The sequence below is a fragment of the Athene cunicularia genome (genome assembly GCF_003259725.1).
Source record: "Athene cunicularia isolate RWA chromosome 3 unlocalized genomic scaffold, athCun1 chr3_part1, whole genome shotgun sequence".
NCBI classification, from domain to species: domain Eukaryota; kingdom Metazoa; phylum Chordata; class Aves; order Strigiformes; family Strigidae; genus Athene; species Athene cunicularia.
The window spans coordinates 27,546,717-27,558,275 of NW_020799097.1; the positions used below are offsets into that span (position 1 = coordinate 27,546,717).

Consider the following 11,559-nt stretch of genomic DNA (forward strand, 5'->3'; position numbering starts at 1 on the left):
CAAGTAGATATTCGTCAATTCCCTGAACCTTTTGGTGGGCAAATACCCTGCAGCTTCACTTGGTACTGTTTTCTTTCAGTGTGTGTTCGAATTTTGTTTTGCTTGCCACATCTGGACTTCTGAGCAGTAGAAGGAATAAACCCAAACCAAAACCTTAGCTTTTTACTGTTTTATTTGTAAGCATGTATTTTTCTTTAAAACAATATTGCCTGACCTTTTAAACCTGAGGCCCTTACTCATTTGTCAATAAGCTAAGGATAGTAAAGAAAATTGTCTTTGGGATGTAATTATGTAGATTTAAGAGAGTGATGTAGTTTTAATTATGCCCTGTAGCTAATGTAGATGCATATTAAACTCAATCATGCTTCTGTGTATTTCCCTCTGAAACTTTCTTTTCTCAGGCTTTATATTACTAATTAGCATATCAGTGTATTTTACGGATATCTAAGCTTACTGAGTATTGACAAAAATCTGTTTCACTATTTGTCATTTTATATTTTAATTTTTTTTCATAAGACAGTATTTTTGATAGAAAAACCCCTTAGAATTTTTTAAAAAGTTAATATTTGTGTAATAGATTTGAAATCTGAAAGTAATATTTCTTCAATGAAATAGAGCTAGTATAAAAACATTATTTTTCACCATATTTTTGTTTCATGGTTGTTATTTAATTAGACCACAGCTGATGATGATACACTAGAAAACGTAAAATAATTTTAGACTCTGGTATACTTGGAGGTTATTGTACGGGCACATAAATATTATAGGAATCATAGTGATAAGTGCTGTGGTAAAAATGTGTGCTTTTTCATTCTAAACACAATCCCTTTTTCAGTTGCTAGCAGATTTCTCAATGATGTTGTTTTAAAGCTAGAATTCTACAGTCTTTGTTGTGAAGCCAAAGTTACAGTGGCATTTTCCTATGATTATTTGCTTTAAAGTACTTTAATTTGTTCAGCTTTTTTTTTTTTTTTTTTAACCTGCTATAAATGTATCTGCCCTTACTTTGGATTTTCAGTTTTCATCATCTGACTTACATTATAGAGGAAAATTCTGGATGGTCTTTCACCCTGTGGCATGTCTTAAGGACAGAGAAGAGCTCTAGCTACACAATCTCTCTTCCAGGACATTAATTACAGTGCTGGCATAATTTTAGTGATGGTTTTAAACTGTACTAGCTACCATAAAAAGAAGTAGGATAGATATTCATAGTTGTTACATATTAAACACTGAAATCGGTATTTAGTAATCTAGTGTGTGAGCAGATTAGTGATAAAGTTCTTGCACTGACAAGAATGAAAGTAATAAATATCTTTCCTGTACTAAAACTAATTTAGATCAGAATCTGGTCTTTTATGACTTGTTTTATTCCTAGCAACACGTGTTTTCTTTCTATACTGCAGTATCTTTTTTAGAATTGTATGTATAAAAATGGATTTCAAAGCCAGACCTTTAATTTTCTAAGGTATCTGTTGTAGTCTTGAACCACTTTTCAGACTTGCACTTTATTATCTCTGTAGAAAGACTCGGTACTTGTCAGAAGAGGTTTCTGTTTTATTAGCCATCAGAGCAGCAGCAAGTCCATGACATTTTAAGAAGAGATGGATTTGCTTATCCGGTTTTCAGATTTCTAAGTTCAGCAATTGTACCAGCAAAAAGTATCTGAGTGTCACTAAATATGGTCTTTAGCAGTCTCTCTTGAATACCTTCCTAACAATACAGCTCTCTCTTTCTAACCATCTGCTGAAAAGTACCTGTTGTGTGTTGCCACACGCACCACCAGTAATGTATTTATGCTCTTTAGCTATTTACCCCAACTTCTGAGACAGGGGTTAACTATTTTTGAGATGCAAATCTATTCATCCCTATCTTTTTATTACTTTCCAGGACAAGCTAATTAACATAGTAGGTCTTTTCCAGTTGTGATCCTGTGCTTTTTGAAAATAAAGTTTTGATATAATAGTTTATTAGTCTTGTGTCCTGGTTTCAGCTGGGATAGAGTGTGTTGTTTTTTTGTTTTTTTTTTTTCTCAGTAGCTAGAATAGTGCTGTGTTTTGGATTCAGTATGGGATTTGGTATGAGAAGAGTGTTGATAATACACTGATGTTTATGGTTGTTCTTAAGAGATCAAGATCTCTCCAACTCCTGCAAGAAGCTGGGAGGGGGCATAGCCCGAGCACCAGACCTAAATTAGCCAATGGAATATTCCATATCATATGATGTTGTGCTCAGTATATAAAGGAGAGTGGCTGGGATGGATTGGGGTTCTCTCTTGCTTCTGGGATTACGATTGCAGGATCTTGGTATTTCGGGATTGCTAGCTGGGAATGGGCTGGGTATAGGTCAGCGGGCTATGAGGATTTGCATTGTGCATTACCCCTTTGTACCTTTTATTACTGTTGTTGTTTTATTTTATGACAATCCCTAAACTGTTTTTTCCTGTGGTGGGTTGTTGTGTGGTGTGGTGGTTTTTTTGGTTTTTTTTTTTTTTTTTTTATCTTAAACTGTGACTCTCCCTTTATCCCTTACTCCCCCATCCCCTGGGCAGGGGGATGGTAAGTGAGCGGCTGCATGGTGTTCAGGCCAGGTTCAAACCACAACATCTTGATTTATTTGTTTGAAAGAATATTTCTAAATTTTTTTATTACATGTTCAGATTTTCTGTATAAACTGGCTTCCAAAACAAAACCCAGAATCCAGTATACTTTGATTTCTCTTTTGGTAATGTCCATGTAATTGTAACAACATATAGCTGTCATATTCCATCTGTCTATTCAGCCAGCAAATCGGGGCTATATTTCATATTCAGTCATCCAGAAAAGCAGCATGTTGTATCAAATGTGCTCTCTGCTGATATGCCACATAGGCACGATGCAAATAAAAATGTATTTTTACATTCAGAATTTATTTAACATTCTTCTGTGTGTCTTTGAAATCTATTGAATCTCATGAATAAAGGCAGGACAACTCTTTTATACATTATTTGTGCTATGCACCATTTATATTTTGGAAATTTAATATGTTGATTTAGGAAAGTTACATTACTATGGTAGGGCTTAAGTACTTCAAGTGTTATAGAGGTTACTACTTCTTGAAAGAAGGTTAGGTTCTGATTTTTTATTAAAATGTACAATGCTATTTAGTTGTGAAACTGAATTCTGCATAATATGGTGTGCTGTGAGCTTTTTCTGTTCCCTATGTCCCTTTTTAAGTCCACTTGCACAAGGAGAAAAACAAGATATCCCTCAAATACCAGCACCCCTGACCCTACTGTACATGGGGAAGTGGAAGCTAGTGGTCTTTATGGCAAGTTTTGTTGTTTAAATTATTATTTTTTTTTCTAATTCAGGAACTTAATGGAGTTGGGCTTGGGACATGAGAACTGGGGCAATATCAGTGAAATTGAGGAAATTTTTTTTGAAAACAAGAAAGGTTGGGGTTTTTAGATGAATTACAGTGGTGTATTTTCTTGTATTTTGTTACTAGAGTTATTTCTCTGTTTTTAAAACCTTACAGAAGGTACTGAAAATGGGGTGTATGTTACTTATTGAGACAGTTCAGAGCAGTCGAGCTTCTTTATTTTTCTGTTTGCATTTTCCCTGCAGTCAACTAATCTTTTAATTAATGATGAATTAACAAAAGTAATTGAAAAAAAAAAGTCTTGTGTATTTTAAAACAAGCTTTCTTCTGTTGTTGAATGCAGAAAGACTCTTGTCTTACTTGCAGTCTAGAGTTCAAATATGTCAATTACAGTGGACTTTGTGCATAAGATAGAATATAAAAGGGTTTTTATATGTAAACAGTTCTTATTTTGACAGCAAGGGCTGTTAATAAAGAAAAAATAATCTGCTTTTATGCAGAGATTTTAGAGAGAGAATGCCAGCATTCTTCAACCAAACTGTACTGTTTGGAGAGTTCTGGTATCTAGTTTATGTTCAAAATGGTTGATGAACATCAAATCTCCATGTACAGTTTTGTGTTATAATGCCTTGTTTCTATCATTCTTTTATGACTGTATCAAAAAAGTTAAGTCTACATGTTTCAAGAGTAGACATAAGGAGTACTTATAAGTCTGAGGAAATGTATTAATTACTCAGCCTCCCTGTGGTTTTATTTTCAGAATTATTTTTTCCAATGATGAATTTATCCAGAAAATTATTATTATTATTTTTTTTAATCTGTGCTTATACTGGGGATTTGCCAGTATCTTGAGAACATTACATGATTGGGCATTTAATTAATATCCTCCTGTTCTCACACTTAACCATATCACAGTAAAAAGCACATTTTTTGCCACAGTTTTAACACATGTCACAAGTCACTGGATTTCTTTGAGTGATGCTTCCTTTTCTACAAAACTGAGGCTTAGGGTAAAGGTAAAATTGAATCTCTTGGACTTCACTGTATCTCATATCTCATTACAGATTATATTGGGTCAGTCATAGCTTTCTAATGAACGAGGACTGCTTTGCTGGGGGACTGTTAAAACCTGATGGTAACAGCAGTTTATCCCTTGATCTCATCATCAGTGAAGGTCTGCCTTTGTTTTTTTAACTCACCTAACTTTTTGCATGACTTTTGTCATCTAATGCTCAACTTAGCTTCAGATGTCATTCTGATCAGCGTGTAGGCTGAGGAATAACAGTCTATAAAGGATTCCTAGTAACAGTCCTACACTGTGAGGGTGCTTGCAAGGGAATGCAGTAATAAATTGACAAAGTAATTCAATAAAATCTAATCAGTCAAGGTGGGGACCTTACTCAAGTGAGCTCCCTATGCAAGGTAAATGGTTTTAAAAGGGGAGAACAATTCTGTCATTAAAGTAGTCCAAAAGGTGTACAAAACCTTCCAGTCTCTGCTTCAAAGACTGCATATTTAGGGAATGCTGCGTAGCAACCAGCTTGGAAAATACAATTCAGTGAGCACATGATGTCTGCCAAGGTTTCAGGAGATGGTTGCTTTTTGGAAATGATGCATAGACAGAGAACTTCAAGTGTTGTGGTGAACTTGCTCAGATCTTTTGACTGGCAGATGTACTAAGTAGAAATGGAATATTGGATAATGAGCCAGACTCCCTTAGATGAATTCCAGTATCCTCTAGAGGTCTTTGAAATTGGGAATACCCTAGTATAGGTGAATTGCAGCATGTGCCAGCAGCAGCACTTTTCAAGAGAAGATCAGTATGCACTGTTCTTTTGGACTGATTTCTGGTGCTGTGGTTGAACATGTCAGTTGTTTTAATTCGAAGAGTCCTGTTCAAAATGAGGCAGGTCCTGCTAATTTTGATTGCCTGAAGTGGCTGAGATAGTTTTTCCTCAGACCTTGTCTCATTTGCGAGTTCCTCTTCTGTTATCTCAGTGACCTGCTAAATTTCCAGTTTGTAGTATGGTTGCTTGGCTAGCTTTGCTTTCTGGAATGCTCTTTTTCCTTCCATAAGAGGAAAATTGTTATTACTAGAATGAAGGAGCTTCCTATGCCAGGCTGTTAAGTGATAACGATTGAACATAATAACACGTCGGACTAGCTTCCATGAAGCTGAAGATATCCCAAATATCAAGGGTATGAGCTGGACCCAAGAGTAGTGGCTATCTTCTAGATCTTTTCTGAAGTCCACTTGGCTGCCACTTGGCCTGTTGCAGTCTGGTCTGGTGAATGCTTCTGTCTTCTCATCCACAGCTTTAGATGTTGTGACAGGCTAGTGAGAATAAACCCTCTGTTGGTGTCCGGTGTAAACCTCACCTCCCAGTCCTGCATTTTACTGCTGGTTGGTGTTAGAAGGAGTCCAAATGGATACATTTCAGGATTTCTTCACAAAGTGGCAACATGCTTCTGGGCTGACATCCATTTTCTTTCCTATTTCTTCTCTATACATTTAAGGCTTTACTGTACATTCTGATGTAAGTTACACTATATGTGACTGTAAATGCATTACATGCTCACTGTGCTCAGTGAGCTAATAATAAAATTATCAAATATCATATGAGAGCACTCTTTTATAGAGTATTTATAGAGCTTGGATAAGCAGTAGGAATTTAGCTTTTGGGGTCCCTGTCCAGTCTTCATTCATCTTCTCTGAAAGCCTGTAACACGTGCTGCAGTGGTATACATATAAGTATGGATTTCTCTGAATTGCGATACAAACATACTGAATTTCTTTTCTCCTTGGTATACGTATTCTTTGCACTGGGATCCTAAGCTGCCATTATAATCAATAGAGATCTAGCCTATACAGTCAATAGTGTCTAGAGAATGATTTATTTAATGAGCCTGTAGGTGCCTATGTTAGGGTAAATTGAATTGCTCCCCAGACTCCTCTGATTGCATTGACCTTCATTGACTGTAATGGGATACGTCTGGATTTAGACATCTGGAGCTGAATCTTATTCCTATAGTTGCACACAATTAGTTACTATTCTACTTCTGTTTAACTTTCTTAGTCGTTTTTTATTGTACCACATGCCAAATTTCTATCTACTTTGCAATCTGTTAACACTCTTACATCTCTTTCAGTGATAATGCTTTCTGTATTCTCCTTTGCCATTGAATATTTTGGGGACTCTTATTCTCTAATGTCTGCTACTTCTGATGAACTGAATAGCCCTGTTAATTTACTACTTACCTCCTTCCGAAAGGTACATTTCTAAGTTACCTAAATATATGAAATGACAAGGAATTCACACCTCTATGTTCAGTAACACTCAAATGTCAGCATGGTATTTTTAATAAGATTGTGCATTAAATTGTTACAGGAATTCTGATATGGGTGAAATTGTCACCCGCAAACTGTTTTTTTGCCTTAAAAAGGTTGTTCTTTCTCTCAGATGTTTCTTTTTTTGGGGGGTAGTGTTACTCACTGAAAATTTTGCAGTAGGTTAAGCAACTATTCAGGTAAAAGTAATGATTCTTGGGAATATCAGAACAGTGATATTCATAGAGACATAGTGTTTTAATCTTTATGTTTGTAATTTTTGGAAATATTAATTATATTAGAGAAAATGACTAGTATAATTAATGGAGTACTATGTGAAATGACGTAGACATTGTCATACCATGAAGAATTCGATTGGTGCAGTGTAATATGGAAAGGATTTATGTCTTTCAGATAGATATATCTCCTTATACAAGAAAATGCTATGTATAGGTGATACTATGCCAAGAAGATAGGACATTATTCTAAGAGAATCAGATCGTGTTCTGTAGAAATAATCTTTAAACAAAAACTGCTGTATAATTATATAGCCACAAAGACATTTCAGTTTACCAGAAGTAGAAATGAATCAAGTAGTATAATAAAAATCTTAGGGTTTTTTCCCTACTGGTGAGCATTAAAATGAAGTCACAATTTTACATGCCCTTAATTGTTGCTTAAAGTGATTTTTAAAATAGTGTTTACCTTTATGATCTCCACAAACTGTTATACTCACAGAAACTTTATTTTAGTGGCAGTCTACAAAAGAACAGACTTATGTGCCAGTTTCTTGTTCAGAGGCTTCAGTTTGAAAGCAGCTCCTTCATTGTTTGTTCCAAACATTCAGATCTGAATTAAAATGTCTCTTTTTTGATCATATGTTTTGAAATGCATTTTCTGTATTTGAAAAAAAAAAAAAAAAAAAGTATTCCTAACTTTGATTCAGAAAGAAATGTTGCAGTGTTTTGAAGTAGCTAATAAAATCTTTCATAGATGACCAAGCATGTGCCTATAGAAAAATCTCGTTCTTATATGGAGATGGCTTTAATATGTGTTGTGCTAATAATTGATGCAGTGTCTTAAGGCAGAAGATAGGCTGCTGTAGTTTATTTTATACTTTTCCTGGTTCAGAGTCTTGGTCCATGTAAATGTATGGAGAAACAGTGTACATAAATTGTGTATTTAGCTAAGTTGTCTTCAGGCAAGCTTAGATTACTGTAAATAAAAGCCTACCTTGTCGTATTTTTGCACGAGTGGTCTGGGGTAGCCCCCAAAATAGTTCATTAGCCCCACAGTTTACACTCATGTGGGTAGTATATAAGGAGTTTGACTGATCAAAACTTTTCTGATTTCCTTGTGGTAGATGGAGCCATCTCGAGGGCAAAGCAGTTCTTGCCTTAAGTGGTTTGAAAAACCTGAAATCGGACGGGAAGAGAATTTTTTGTACTTGATGTGAATAGGTCTGTAATGACTGCAGCACAACATAATGGAATTTTCCTGCTCAATTCTAGCTGATGTCTCTAATCTGTACCTTTAAGGTAGAAGATGTGCTACAGGTTGAGAATTTAGGATAAATTTTTGTTGTTGGAAGATAGAGAAGCATTTATTTGTGCTCCTAAATGGCAGCCATGCTTGGAAAAAGATAATCTCAAATTGAGGTTATTTTAAGAGTGAGCTTAAAAAAAAAAAAGTTCTTTGGAAAAAAATGTGCCAACTAAGCAGTGTCAACAGTAATGATTTGAGCGATTCCCTAGGCAATGGATGAGAAGGTGAACCAATTATTTCAGAAGATACCAAGTGTGTGCAATAAATTTATGAATTTGAAGCTGTTATCCATACAGGCTCAACAATTTTAGACAGGAAATAACCAATGACTTCTGAAAAAATGGTGTTAAACCATTACTTCTTTGAATTTTGCAGAGTTGGAACTAATCTGGTGGTCAGCCAAGAAGCTAGACAAAATTACTGCAGTCATTTTGCTTAGTTGTTAGACTTTAAATAAATCTCTCAATACGGTAAGGAATAGATGCATAAAAACTTACACGAGTATATAAAAGCAGTTAAACTGAAACATGAAAGTTTTATGGAACTGTGAACCTCAGCATGCAGAGTTTGGAACACCTGTCAGCAAATTATTTTCCATCCTGATACACATGCTGATTATCAGAACTGAAAACATAATTTATGGAGGACCTAGTTCTATTTCCACATACTGATCTGCAAATATGACAAGTGATAGAAAGAAAGTAACTCTCAGTGTTGACATGATACTTACTCTGCAGTGTCTGGAAAGCCTTGGAAATGTCACTTGTTATTGTTCTCTTGAAAGTGTATTCACTTGTATCAGTTTTGTAATTGAGGCACACCTGACCCATCCTTCCCTGTTTTGTTCAATGAAAGCTTTTCTTTAAAGGCTAGCATCTATCTGCCAAATGGTTGAAATGGATGCATCCTCATTCCATATCCAAAGATCTTATGTTCATTTATGTGATCAGAATTTACTGAAAATAGCATTTCCTTAAATTCCTATCTGGAACATAGCAATCTGGTATTAGGCTATACCAGTTGCAAATTTATAGTTTATATGTCTTTTTCTAAATACCTTTTTATTTATATCTTACTTATACCTTTATTACTTGTATGTCTTCTAGTGCAGGCTTTCTAATACAGTATGCATGTCTTAAGTAACAGTTATAAGGCAAATTAATCTGCATTAGTCTGATACTCATGCATATACCACATAAAAGCAAAATCTAAGTTCCTTGCTACAGTACACACATCTATAAGCAGTCAACTGTACCCAGCCTCTTTGATTCTGACTTCAGACTACTGGTTTAGTCCCACTAATTAGTGCTAAGAGCTTAGTTTCTTACAGGGAGAAGTCTTAAGAAAGCCTCAGTGTCACCTCTTCCAGGATATCCAGGATCATCATTAGTACATTCAGTATCATACACTGGACATGCTCGTTCATTACAACAAATACTGATGCATAAAAACTCAAAACCACCCAGTTGTTATCAGCAGTGCACTTCAGACCAGACATCACATGCATCCTGCAGCCATGCCTGGAGGAAAGAAACCTCAAAAACCTTTTTATCTTTAGGAATCAAGTTAAAGCTCAGACAGGTGACTTGCAGTCTTTTACAACAAAAATTCACATGGCTGTTAATCCCAAGATTTGCACATTCTGACATCAAAGTGACAAATTTTGATAGAGATGTTAAAGGGTTGTGATTGCCTGAGCCTCTTGGCTTCAGTGTGAACCAATTCATTGCTAAATGAGACATGCTTCGTGATCCCTTTCTCCCTCACTGAAGCCATGGCCCATCCACCTAGCACATAAATTATGCATTCGCCTTGCAGATTTTGAAAGTCTTAGAGAGCTAAATAGAGCAAAAATATCTGAGATAGTTGAGATGTGGACCATACAATTAAAAAGATGCAGAGTCCGTGTTCCGAAGTGTTGACCAACAGTAAGTGATCTAGTAGGTGTAGATACTCAATAATACAGTGATGTTGCTATAACATTGCTGTTTAATAACTTTGCAACATTGTAATTTTGGCAGCAAGTTTCCATTGATACTTAGCACAGACTATGGTGGGTTGTATGTGTATACTCAATTTTTCCATGAGAATAGAATAATTTTTGTCTTTGTATTCTTGTGTTTCTTTTGTCTCAGTTGAAATTGTCAGACAGAATACAAGATAGATGCACCCACTTGTGCAGCATCCTTATTGTTGAGCAAGTTCGTATCAGGCTTCAGTACAAACCTTGAAAGTTCTCATAGGTCCATCAAAAAAAAAAAAGTTTTTTTTCAAATCACTTAATTCAAGTTTTCATCTTTTACAGTTTTTTGCCATAAAGACCTTATAGTAGATTATAGTTACAATGTACTGTAATAGTAGTTTTACAGGTTTTTAAACTGTTTTTCTGAAATAGTTTAAACCCAAGGAAATTACAAACAGTTAGAATGACCCTGAAAACACCTACATGCATGATGTGTACTGCACATAATTTGTTTATTTTGTTCAAGGAACCGTGAAAATCCTACCACTTCAATTAGAATAAATAGGAAGGGACAATTACCTACCTTTGCCTTCTTATTTTTGCACATTTCAAACACGTCTAATTATACCTTGGTGCTTTTGCAGGCAAAAGGGGTGGCTCCTGAGGGGGATTTTTCTTTATGCAAATCCTAAAGTAATGGTATTAGGAAAGAGTAAGCCTAATCATAGACTTTATCCCCCCAATGTACAGAGAGGGCTGTTCTGCAGGATGTGTTTTCTGAAATGAAATGCCACAATTCATGGTTTCGTCCCACTGAGGATGACCACACAGCCCAGGATATTGGCCCTGCTAAATTCCTGTTTCTTTGATCAATGAAAAGAAATGTTGAATCACAAGGATGAGAGAGCTTTTTGTGAAGCGTGTAACTGCGCATGTGCTAACTTGCACCAGGTAGCTGTTATTCTCTGCCACTGTGAAAACTCTTGAGGTCCAAGCAGGATTACAAGAAAGCAATGTGAAAATATCCAACATGTCCCAAGGCCATGTTATGTTATTATGTAGCTGTTGTTTCTATTTACTGCAAAAGCTGCTTCTCAGCATAAAATAATGAACTAAGTACTAAAAGTAATGTCTGTAAGCATTAAGACAAGCGATGTGAGAAGTACAGCTCAAGATTTTAGTATACAGAACTGTTAAAGAGGGGTGTTAATTTTCTGGCAAACTAAGCAGTACATCCTGAAGCACTCAAGATTTGCTTTTCCCTTACAAAAAACCTAATCTAATGTAATTTAACTGCTTGCTCAAATATCCTTTGTTAAGCAAATGAAATATGCTTTCATTCGTTTTCTGCAAAGAAGGAGGA

General features: G+C 35.6%; 1 protein-coding gene across 1 annotated transcript in view; it reads left to right on the forward strand.

Annotated features, from left to right (window-relative positions):
• The window catches only part of PRIM2 (DNA primase subunit 2), a 120,944-nt gene that overhangs the window by 89,178 nt on the left and 20,207 nt on the right, over positions 1 to 11,559 (forward strand). The window lies entirely within an intron of this gene.